The sequence below is a fragment of the Pleurodeles waltl genome, chromosome 7 (assembly GCF_031143425.1).
Source record: "Pleurodeles waltl isolate 20211129_DDA chromosome 7, aPleWal1.hap1.20221129, whole genome shotgun sequence".
In the NCBI taxonomy this organism is placed as follows: Eukaryota; Metazoa; Chordata; class Amphibia; order Caudata; family Salamandridae; genus Pleurodeles; species Pleurodeles waltl.
Window position 1 is genome coordinate 1,051,410,985 of NC_090446.1, and position 12,872 is coordinate 1,051,423,856.

At 43.6% G+C, this 12,872-nt stretch overlaps 1 protein-coding gene across 1 annotated transcript in view; it reads left to right on the plus strand.

Moving 5' to 3' along the window:
• Positions 1 to 12,872, plus strand: part of SMURF2 (SMAD specific E3 ubiquitin protein ligase 2) — a 708,378-nt gene that overhangs the window by 625,555 nt on the left and 69,951 nt on the right. The gene's annotated exons all lie outside the window — the stretch shown is intronic.

A 12,872-nucleotide genomic window follows, 5' to 3' on the forward strand; every position in this document is an offset into this window, starting at 1 on the left:
ATAGAACATCTACCCAAAGAGTTCCAAAAGAGGGCACAGCAAGTGGTGGAAGAAGGCCAAAGTATCTCTAACAATCAGATACGGTCGGCAATGGATGCAGCTGACACAGCTGCTAGGACTGTAAATACAGCGGTCACCATACGGACACATGCATGGCTACGCACCTCAGGATTCAAGCCGGAAATTCAACAAGCGGTGCTGAATATGCCTTTTAACGGACAGCAGTTGTTTGGGCCGGAGTTGGACACTGCTATCGAGAAACTTTAAAAGGACACAGATACGGCCATAGCCATGGGCGCGCACTACTCCCCACAGAGTAGAGGCACATTTCGTAAATCACAGTTTAGAGGGGGGTTTCGAGGACAGAGCACAGAACCCTCAACCTCACAAACAAGACCCACTTACCAGAGTCAATATCAGAGGGGAAGTTTTCGGGGACAATACAGAGGGGGACAGTTCCCTAAAACTAGAGGGAAGTTCCAAAGTCCCAAGACACCGCAAAATAAACAGTGACTTCAGCGTCACAAATCCCCAACACATAACACCAGTGGGGGGGAGACTAACCAATTTTTACAAAAACTGGGAGGAAATAACAACAGACACGTGGTTCCTAGCCATTTTCCAACATGGTTATTGCAAAGAATTTCTACAATTCCCTCAAAATGTCCCACCGAAAACACACAACATGTCCAAACAACACATGGATCTATTACAGCTGGAGGTCCAAGCGTTGCTACAAAAAGATGCAATAGAACTAGTACCAATTCATCAGAAAGGAACAGGGGTTTACTCCCTGTACTTTCTCATACCCAAATAAGACAAAACTCTAAGACCTATCCTAGATCTCAGAACATTAAACATTTACATCAAATCACTTTCACATGGTGACACTGCAAGACGTGATCCCATTGCTCAAACAACAAGACTACATGACAACACTAGACCTCAAGGATGCGTATTTCCATATACCCATACATCCTTCCCACAGAAAGTACTTAAGGTTTGTAATCCAAGGAGACATTACCAGTTCAAAGTGTTGCCATTCGGAATAACAACAGCGCCAAGAGTTTTTACAAAATGCCTTGCCGTAGTGGCAGCTCATATCAGAAGGCAGCTAATACATGTGTTCCCGTACCTAGACGATTGGTTAATCAAAACCAATACGCAAGAACGGTGCTCACAACACACAAAGTATGTCATAGAAACCCTTCACAAGCTAGGTTTCTCACTCAACTACAACAAATCACACCTACAGCCATGTCAAATACAACAGTACTTAGGAGCAACAATCAACACAACAAAAGGGATTGCCACTCCAAATCCACAAAGGGTACAGGCATTCCAAAACGTAATACATGCCATGCACCCAAACCAAAAGTTCCAGGTAAAATTAGTAATGAAACTACTAGGCATGATGTCCTCATTCATAGCCATTGTCCCAAACGCAAGATTACACATGCGGCCCTTACAACAGTGCCTAGCATCACAATGGTCACAAGCACAGGGTCAACTTCAAGATCTAGTGTTGATAGACCGCCAAACATACACCTCGCTTCAATTGTGGAATACTATAAACTTAAACAAAGGGCGGCCTTTTCAAGACCCAGTGCCTCAATACGTAATCACAACGGATGCTTCCATGATAGGGCGGGGAGCACACCTCAACCAACACAGCATACAAGGACAATGGGACACTCAGCAGAGACAGCTTCATATAAATCACTTAGAAATACTAGCAGTATTTCTAGCATTGAAAGCATTTCAACCTATAATAACCCACAAACACATTCTTGTCAAAACAGACAACATGACAACAATGTATTGTCTGAACAAACAGGGAGGGACACACTCAACACAGTTGTGTCTCTTAGCACAAAAGATATGGCATTGGGCCATTCACAACCACATTCGCCTAATAGCGCAGTTCATACCAGGAATTCAAAACCAGTTAGCCGACAATCTCTCTCGGGATCACCAACAGATCCACAAATGGGAAATTCATCCCCAAATACTAAAAAATTACTTCCAAAGATGGGGAACACCGCAAATAGACCTATTTGCAACAAAAGAAAACGCAAAATGCCAAAACTTTGCATCCAGGTACCCACAGGCTCACTCTCAAGGCAATGCGTTATGGATGAGTTGGTCAGGGATATTTGCATACGCTTTTCCCCCTCTCCCACTCCTTCCGTATCTAGTAAACAAATTGAATCAAAACAAACTCAAACTCATACTAATAGCACCAACTTGGGCACGACAACCTTGGTACACAACACTACTAGACCTCTCAGTAGTGTCTCATATCAAACTGCCAAACAGACCAGATCTGTTAACTCAACACAAACAACAGATCAGACACCCAAATCCAGCATCGCTCAATCTAGCAATTTGGCTCCTGAAATTTTAGAATTCGGACACCTAGACCTTACACAAGAATGCATGGAGGTCATAAAACAAGCTAGGAAACCAACCACAAGACATTGCTACGCAAATAAGTGGAAAAGATGTGTTTATTACTGCTATAATAATTAAATTCAACCATTACACGCATCTGCTAAAAACATCGTAAGCTACCTACTACACTTACAAAAGTCCAAGTTAGCTTTTTCATCCATTAAAATACATCTCACTGCAATTTCAGCTTATCTGAAAATTACGCACTTAACTTCATTATTCAGAATCCCAGTCATAAAAGCATTTATGGAGGGTCTGAAAAGGATTATCCCACCAAGAACACCACCAGTTCCTTCGTGGAACCTCAACATCGTATTAACACGACTCATGGGTCCACCATTTGAACCCATGCACTCATGTGAAATACAGTACTTAACATGGAAAGTAGCATTTCTAATAGCTATCACATCTCTCAGAAGAGTAAGTGAAATACAAGCCTTTACCATACAAGAACCCTTTATTCAAATACACAAACATAAAGTAGTTCTACGAACAAATCCTAAATTCTTACCTAAAGTCATATCACCATTCCACTTAAATCAAACAGTGGAACTCCCAGTGTTCTTTCCAGAACCAGATTCTTTAGCTGAGAGAGCATTACATACATTACACATCAAAAGGGCACTAATGTACTACATTGATAGAACAAAACAAATTCGCAAAACAAAACAATTGTTTGTTGCTTTCCAAAAACCTCATACAGGGAATCCAATATCCAAACAAGGCATTGCCAGATGGATAGTTAAATGTATTCAAACCTGTTATATAAAAGCAACAAGAGAACTGCCTATTACACCAAAGGCACACTCCACTAGAAAGAAAGGTGCTACCATGGCCTTTCTAGGAAACATACCAATGACTGAAATCTGTAAGGCAGCCACATGGACTACGCCTCATACATTTACCAAGCATTACTGCGTGGATGTGTTAACAACACAGCAAGCCACAGTAGGACAAGCAGTATTACGGACTTCAACTCCTACAGGCTGACCCACCGCTTTTGGGGAGATAACTGCTTACTAGTCTATGCACAGCATGTGTATCTGCAGCTACACATGCCATCGAACGGAAAATGTCACTTACCCAGTGTACATCTGTTCGTGGCATGAGACGCTGCAGATTCACATGCGCCCTCCCACCTCCCCGGGAGCCTGTAGCCGTTTTAAGTTGAGAAAAAGTAGACTTGTACATTTGTAAATTTGTAAATATATCACTTATAACCACATTATGCACATACATATTTACTCCATTGCATGGGCACTATTACTATATACACAACTCCTACCTCACCCTCTGCGGGGAAAACAATCTAAGATGGAGTCGACGCCCATGCGCAATGGAGCCTAAAGGGGAGGAGTCCTCGATCTCGTGACTCGAAAAGACTTCTTCGAAGAAAAAACAACTTGTAACACTCCGAGCCCAACACTAGATGGCGGGATGTGCACAGCATGTGAATCTGCAGCGTCTCATGCCACGAACAGATGTACACTGGGTAAGTGACATTTTCCATATATTCCATTTGCATGGACATCTCTTTTCTTTATACTCTATCACTCCTACCTTACCCTCTGCAGGAAAACAATCTAACATGGAGTTGATGCCCATGCGCAATGGAGCCGAAGAGGAGGAGTCACTCGACCCCGTGACTCGAAAACACTTCTTCGATGAAAACCAACTTGTAACAGTCTGAGCCCAACACTAGATGGCAGACTATGCATAGCATGTGAATCTGCAGCGGAACATGCCACAAACAGATGTACACTAAGCAAATAACATTTTCCATATATACACACACACACACACACATATAATGTCCTGCTGTCAGTTGCCAATAAGTAGTTAAAGTTAGGACCTAGTTTCCATTGAAAAAGTGTTTCTTGACTTGGCTATGTCTTTGATGCCCTTTGACGAATCGCCACAAGATTTTCCCCCAAAAAAGTGCACCCAAGGGTCTTGTTGTGCATGGAATGTTTCGGGATGATCTGTCAAGTGAATTTTTGTTTTTCTTCTGTACCACAAATATGGTATTGTGAAAATATAATGGTCCGTAGCTTGTGATCTCTATTGCTGCATTCATCAAAAGAGACTGAGCCTCTGTATTTATCGATTTGAGTTTGTCCCTGAGGAAAAAAATCAACGGTTTGGCTGAGATAGAGTTGGAAGGGAATTTGATAAAGCTCTATATAATATCTTGGGTTGTTTGCAAAATCCAAGGGTATGAAGTGATGCTTTGCAAAGCTAATAGAAACAATTCCAAACGACCTCTTACAGGATGAAGGCCAGAACTAAAAATTCTTAAATGTATTTTGTGCTCTTCTGTGAGGGTAGGTCCTGGGTCTAAAAGCCATTCCTCTGTGGGGGTAGAATTGAGGTTTGAATTCCTGAGCCAAACCAAAGGGCCCTTTGCAATAAATGTTTGCTTGAGAGGCGAAACTGCCAGCAAAGCAACGCCTACCTTTGCTGACTCTGAGAAAAACTCTAGAGCCATATTTTTTTCTCAAAGAGAGTTGAGCCTTGTCGGTTGTTGCAAAGGTTGCTACATATTTACTCATCTCCTTAATAAATGATTCCCTAATAACAAGCTGTTTGCTTGTTGACCTTCTCTAGAAGACAGACTTCCCAATTTAGGGTCAATTTTTTATAGAAGACTTTTAGTTCTTTAGTTAGAGATAGCATTGCTTGCATTTCCTAGAATGTGAATTGCCTTTTAGACTTAATTAGATTTCTGGGATCTACCTTAGAACTTTCCATTCTAGCTTCTTCAACTAGGTACTAAATTCTAGTCAATGCACCTGTCAAGTCAAGGACTTTATTTTGACAATTTGTTTAAGCCTTGTGAACTCGCTTATTAGGATCTTTATCAGATTTAGTGAAGAACAACATGTTAGGGTCTATGGCTTGTGTGGCAGTGATGTTATTTGAAAGAGAAGGGCGAAGACATTCTGAGTGCATTTTGTTTCTAATTCCTATGTCTAAAGGTTGTCTCAAGTGCAAAGAAACCTAATTGGCCACATGATCAGAAGGGAATACGTTGGTGAAATTAAGATGGTGTATCACTGGTAAATCAAACAAAGGTTCCCCTGTGAAATTCAGGATTGTTTTATTCAAGTTTTGTGAGGATTCGCCCAAGTCACTTTGCAAATGTTTCTGCCTCTTCTCTGGAGGCCCTAAGCAGATAAAATCTGGGTCTTGGTTGTCTCTATCACCACTATTTGGATCATCCTGGTCCATATCGTCATCCTTATCCTGCATAGTAGTTATATTTAAAGGAAGAATACATTGTCGATCGTATTATCATCCTCACAGGGTAAAGGACCTGTTACTTATAGAGTTCAAGTTGGTTTGGGAGGCCAAAGGTAGACCAATAATTATTTAATTCGCTAATGGTAACAATTGTAGCATTAATTTGATTATTTAACAATAAAATATTCCAACCAGTGCTAGAACTCCCAAACATATAGATAAAGTTGTTCTAAAAAAATAAATAAAAAATAATGCTGTTTCCGAGAACAGGGTTAAGTGGATTAAAAATGCACCTTAAATTATGGCTAGTAGTGGCAAAAGCAGGGTATGTGTGTGAAGACCCGCCTGGAGAGGATGGAGAAACGGCCATGCCTGGTTCTTGAACCCATAGTTGCTGGACCTCCCTCTCCCCCCACCCTTCTGCCCCCCAGTGCTAAGCAGTTTTTTCACTATTTGGGGTAGTTCGCGCTTAGGCCCCCATACCTTTTTGTCCACATATGCTATCCACGCCAAATTTGCATCCTTTTTTCCCAGCATCCTGGGGATTCTAAAGGTACCCCGAGTTTGTGGGTTCCTCTGGAGTAGACTGAGAATTAGATAAAATACAGCTAAAACGTGTGTTTTTGGGAAAAAAAAGTGCTGCAGAAGAAATTGGCAAAAACACTTGTTCTTCTATTCTTTATTCCTCCAAGTCTCCTGATAAAAATGGTACCTCACTTGTGTGGTTAGACTTAGTGCCCGCGACAGGAAACGCCCCCAAAACACTACATGGACACATTACATTTTTCCAATAAAAACAGATTTGTGTTCTTTGCAAAGTGCCTCGCTGTGGATTTTGGGCTCTAGCTCAGCTGGCACATAGGAAAACCGAGCAAACCTATATATTTTTTAAAACTATACACCCAAGGGAATCCAGAATAGGGTTACTTTTGGGACTCTCGCCAGGTTCTGGCCCCCAGAATCATTTGCAAACCTCAACATTTGTCTTAAAAAAAAAAAAAAACATTTGCTTCACATTTCAAAGATGCAAAGTTCTGGAATCTGAGGCAAGCCACAAACTTTCTTCCACCCAGCATTCGCCCAAGTCTCCCATTAAAAATGGTACCTCACTTGTGTGGGTAGGCCAAGTACAGGGAAGGTCCCAAAACGTATTGTTGCGATAATAACCAAGGTGAGTACTGAACCATTTAAGGAAACCTATCAAACCCAGACATTTCTGAAAAGTAGACATCCAGAGGAGACCAGGGAATTATTGCTTGTGAGGATTCCCCAAAGTTTTTTGTTTTTTTTTTGCCAGAATGCCCTGCAAAGGTAAACTGTTGAATAAAAACAAAATATTTCCTTGCATTTGTGACGTAAACTACAGGCATATGCAGAGATCTACAAACTGCTTACCACCCAGCGTTCCCCAGCTTGTCCAGATAAAAATGCTACTGTTGAAACTGGGGTGATCCATGCCTGACGCAGGCACTAGGCACAGGCAAACATGTGGGGTAGCGTTTATTTTCAGGTTAAGTGGGGAAACGCTGGGTGGTAGGAATTTTGTGGATCCCTGCATATTCCTTTTGTTTGTGTAACAGAAATTCAATGAAAATTACAGTTTTTATTAAACGTTTCATTTTTGCAGGGTATTCTGGGTAAGAAAAACTTTTGTGAATCCACACGTCACACCTCCTTGGACTCCCCCAGGTGTCTTGCTTTCAGAAATGTCTGGGTGTGGTAGGGTTCCCTTATATGGCCGCTGAGCACAGGACCCAAAACGCAGGTGCCTGCCTTACAAAACCAGGTTGTTTTGTGATAGATAATTTTGATGTCTCCAGAAAACGATTTGGGCTCTTCCCTTTCACGGCCCTGTGCAAAGATGGGAGTTACCCAAACCGTGCAACTCGTCCAGCAGGACTGCATAGTTGGTTTCTGCACTAACCCTATTTTGAGCGTAAGGCCCAAAACTATCTTCAACTCTTCCAGCGAAAAGGGAGTCCACTGGCGTGCCCTAGAACAGTTCCCTAGAGTGGCTCCATGCTCCCTCAGAAATTGTTCTGCATGCAGATTTGTCTGGTGCACAATTTGCTGAAGGAAGTCAACATCCAAAAATAGATGGACGTAGTCGACCAGCAAAAAGTTGGCCGTATCGACTTTACATCCAGCATCACCAGTAAAAGTGTGGAATTTGGGGCAGAAATAAATTGGGGGGCTGCCAAGAGTGCACTCTGTCTATGCTTGTCGCTGCACGCACCTGCCCTCTGGTTTGGGCTACCCCGCTGTTGTCTCACAGCACAGACTGTGCTTGCAAAGGAGCAGCAGGACTGACCTCATCGCCTCCCTCAATCACTGGAAGAGGTGTTGTCAGATGTGACTCAGCCCACTGAAAAAGGGCACCCTTTACTGGTATTGTGAGCTGCTATCAACATCACTATTCTCCTTAGGCAAATAACCCTGAAGCCACACATGCTGGAGATGAGGCAGCCCAGACATTGAGCACTTGCAAGGGAAAGGGCACCCCAGGGGGCAAAAGTAATTAGGAGCGTGAGAGCACAAGCTCCTGGCATTGCGGGTTCTCAGGCGATTAACACTGAAGCTGCATGTGTCAGACATGAGGGCAGCACAGATGATGAACGTGATAACGTGCTCATTGGCGAGCTGGTACTGGTAAGGGCGCCCCCAGGGGACAAAAGTAATTAGAAACACTTCAAAAGGAAGAATTATAAATAACAATCACTTAACAGGCACTTCAAAATACACTACATGTGTTTTTAAAGAGACAGCATAATAGGACACTCTGTTTTTATAATAAAATAAAAAAAACTGCTTAAGAAACTGAGTCTAAATATCCATGAACTTGCCAACTGCCATTCCATCACCAGTCTCCTTTCTTGATGGCAGGCTTCTTGAGAAATGTAATCCTGTTTAACTGCATACCAGTCTATCTTAACACCATATTTTCCACCTCTACTGCTCCGGTTCCTGTCAGTGCACCTTTGCATCCTGGATGAATGTGCTGTTTCAGCAGCTTTTATTAGATTGGCCAGAGGACACTCCTTTCCATCTTAACATTCCTCTTGGGGACATCATGGGGAGTGGGAGAGGAGGCGGCCGTGGATTGAATCACCGGATTCTTTTTTCTGGGCAACTACGGATCTTTTCATAGAAGCTGCCTTGTTTTTAAAGCATGTGTCTTCGGTCACCCCCAAGACCCAAGTTGAGTCAAGAGGTACCAGAAGTTAGGACATCCTCCGCTTAGAGACCTCTACCTTTTGCACAGTCAAAATGTCTGCCTAGACCATGTCCTCTGCAGCCTTCTGTCGCTAAAGCACTCAGTCATCTGATATACAGCTTGCCTCTACCTTTTTTCAGTTTTGGAAAAGCTTACTTTTTTTTTTGTCTTGGTCCTATTTACTTCTCGCCAAATACCTATGGTCAGCTTCGAGTGGACTTAGAGCCCAGCCATTGCCTAACGTTTGCTGCCTTTGTCATCCTCATTTGCTTTCATTTTATCCATTAGCTTGAGTGGGCTTACATTCCCATACTTGAGTTTGTCCCTTCCCTGGAGCATGGGCTCATTTCTTCTATCTTTTCACTGCTTAGTTTTCAAACACTACCGTTTTTGTTTGGTTGAGTACTTCTTAAAAGTGCATGTGTTTTCCAGCTGTCTCCCTTGTGTACTTCTTTTCCCCTTCTACATTTTGTTGCTCACTCACTTGTGTGCTTCTCCCCACCTCATTGGTGTTGTGCCTAACTTTGTGTGCTTCTTCTCTTGCCTAGATTTCTCACCAGTGTCTCTCTCTCCACCAGCTGCACATTGCTCCCTCTCTCCAGTGTGCTCCTCTGGAGATCGGGGATGCTGTACATCATTGTAGGAAAGTGGCTCCCTGTTGCAGTTACCCCCCACTTTTTGCCTGATATTGATGCTGACTTGACTGAGAAGTGTGCTGGGACCCTGCTAATCAGGCCCCAGCACCAGTGTTATTTCACTAAAAATGTGCCATTGTTTCCACAATTGGCACACCTGTGGCACACAGATGAGTCCCTTGTAAAAGGTACCAGCGGTACCAAGGGCCCTGTGACTAGGGAAGGTCCCTAAGGGCTGCAGCATGTGTTGTGCCACCCTAAGGGACCCCTCACCTAACATATGCACACTGCCATTGCAGATTGTGTGTGTTGGTGGGGAGAAAAAGGCAAAGTCGACATTGCATCCCCCTCAGGATGCCATACACACAAAATACTGCCTGTGGCATAGGTAAGTCGCCGCTCTAGCAGGCCTTATATCCCTAAGGCAGGGTGCACTATACCACAGGTGAGGGCATAGCTGCATGAGCAATATGCCCCTACAGCGTCTAAGTCCATTCTTACACATTGTAAGTACAGTGTGGCCATATTAAATGGTCTGGGAGTTTGTCAAAACAAACTCCACAGCTCCATAATGGCTACACTGAATACTGGGAAGTTTGGTATCAAACTGCTCAGAATAATAAACCCACACTTGTGCCAGTGCTGGATTTATCAAAAAATGCACACAAAGCCCATCTTAGAAGATGCCCCCTGTATTTTACCCAATCCTTCAGTGCAGGACTGGCTGGTCTGTGCCAGCCTGCCACTGAGACGAGTTTCTGACCCTCTGGGGTGTGAGCCTTTGCACTCTCTGAGGCTAGAAACAAAGCCTGCACTGGGTGGAGTTGCTTAACACCTCCCCTCTGCAGGAACTGTAACACCTAGCATGAAGCCTCAAAGGCTCAGGCTTCGTGTTACAATGTCCGAGGGCACTCCAGCTAGCAGAGATGCCAGCCCCCTGGACACAGACCCCACGTTTGGCGGCAAGTCCAGAGATAATGAGAAAAACAAGGAGGAGTCACCTACCAGTCAGGACAGCCCCTAAGGTGCCCTGAGCTGAGGTGACTCCTGCCTTTGGAAATCCTCCATCTTGGTTTTGGAGGATTCCCCCCATAGGAACAACTTTCAAAGAACTCTCTCTTCCCGCCGGAAGCGTGAGACTTCACACTCTGCACCTGACGCACCCGGCTCGAGTTCAGGAGAACCAACACCGCAGGGAGGATTCCCAGGCAACTACGATGACGTGGGCACCCTGAGTCGACCCCCCTGCATCCCTAGTTACGCCTCCAGAGAGGATCCGGAGGCTCCTCCTGACCGCGACTGCTTGATAACAAAGGAACCCGACGTCTGGACCGAAGACCTGCACCCGCAGCCCCCAGGACTGAGAGGAACCACCTACCAGAGCAGGAGTTACCAGCAGGCGGCCCTCATCTTACCCTAGTCTTGGCTGGCCCAAGAAGCCCCCCTGTGCCCTGCCTGCATTGCAAACCCAACGCCTACTTTGCCTACAGCACCCAGCCGTCCCTGTGCCACTGAGGGTGTTTTTTGTGGGCTTGTGTGTGTGTCTTCCCCTCGCCCTCCTCTTCCCCCCCCCCCCCCCCCACGTGGCCCCCCCCAGTGCACTACAAACCCCCCCCCCCCCCCCCCCGGTCTGTTCCCTGAGGACGTAGGTACTTACCTGTAAGCAGACTAGAACCGGAGCACCCCTGTTCTTCATAGGCACCTATGTGTTTTGGGCCCTCCTTTGACCTCTGCACCTGACGGCCCTGTGTTGTTGGTGCTGTGGCTTTGGTGTTACCTTGAACCCTGAACGGTGGGCTGCCTATGCCCAGGAGACTGACTGTGTAAGTGCTTTACTTACCTGAGAAACTTAACCAAACTTACCTCCCCCAGGAACTGTTGATTTTTTTTTCACAGTGTCCACTTTTAAAATAGCTTATTGCCATTCTAACCTAAACTCTGTGTACTACTGCTTTAAAACAAAGTTCTGTTCTTACCTGTGTGAAGTACCTTGCAATGTATGTACTTACCGCAAATCTTGAATCTTGCGGTTCTAAAATAAATTAAGAAAATATATTTTTCTCTATAAAAACTGTTGGCCTGGAGTTAAGTCTTTCAGTGTGTGTTCCTCATTTATTGCCTGTGTTTGTACAACAAATGCTTAACACTACCTTCTGATAAGCCTACTGCTCGACTACACTACCACAAAATAGAGCATTAGTAGTATCTAATTTTGCCACTATCAACCTCTAAGGGGAATCCTTGTACTCTGTGGACACTATCTCTCACATTGAGATAGTATATACAGAGCCAACTTCCTACATCTCTAAAAACCCTTGGCAAAGCCAATAGGCATAAAAGGTAAAACCTTTTGGCTTTGCCAATGCCTCTTCTTGGCATACTTTAATTGGTCATCCTTGACAGCACAGATGTTGTGAGACCTATTGTTACCAATTCTGTAAAACATAGTTAATCTGTCTCCTCATCGTATTGGTTACTTGGTGTACAAGTCCGTCTTCTAGTAATTGCATCCACTGAAATAAATGTGGAACTATTTTACATCTGAAAATTATACTAGATCATCACAGTATTCACCATATTAAATTTGTTTTTTTACTAGAGTATTCTATATAGAAGCCACCCTTTTTGTGCTGCTTGTTTTCCCAGCATTGGCAGAGTCAGTAGAGCAGGTTTTGAAAAAATACAAAGCACACCTATGCATGTAACTCAAACAGCATTTGGTCATGCCTGTGTTTGCATGCGTTAGCACGTTAATGCCAGACCCTACCGGCTTTGTCAGAGCTAGTTCCCTTGAGTATCCTACTAACCAAGCTTTATTTGTTTTGTCTTCTGTTAACTATTTTCTGCTTGGCAATCTTTATATTATTGCAGCTTCGTAGAGTGTTCTGGTACCCTTTGGAATTAGGCTCACGCTTTATAAATAGAACATAAATGAGTAAACCTTACATTAGTCTTGGTTCACCTATTGGTTTCTTACCATATTCATTAGGCTTAAGCGCGTTGAAACTAAATGTAAGCATTTAAAAAATATCAGTTTGCCAGTTGTTATCATTCATACAAAAAAACCTGCAAAAGATTGTGATCATGCCTATCTGCAAAAAAGATCTAAACACTGCGGATTGATACACCTCAGCAGTTACAATCTTTCATATGCTATTGGTTTCGTTTTTGTTGAGAAGTAGCAATAAAGCATTGTTGCATTAAATGTTCCTTTCGAGACCTGCACTCTTGCCGAAAAATAGAGTCACAGATAATTTCATTAGATATTGTTAGTCCTTCCTTTGGTGTATGTAATGCATTCTACTGTGTATAATGTGTTGTATGAG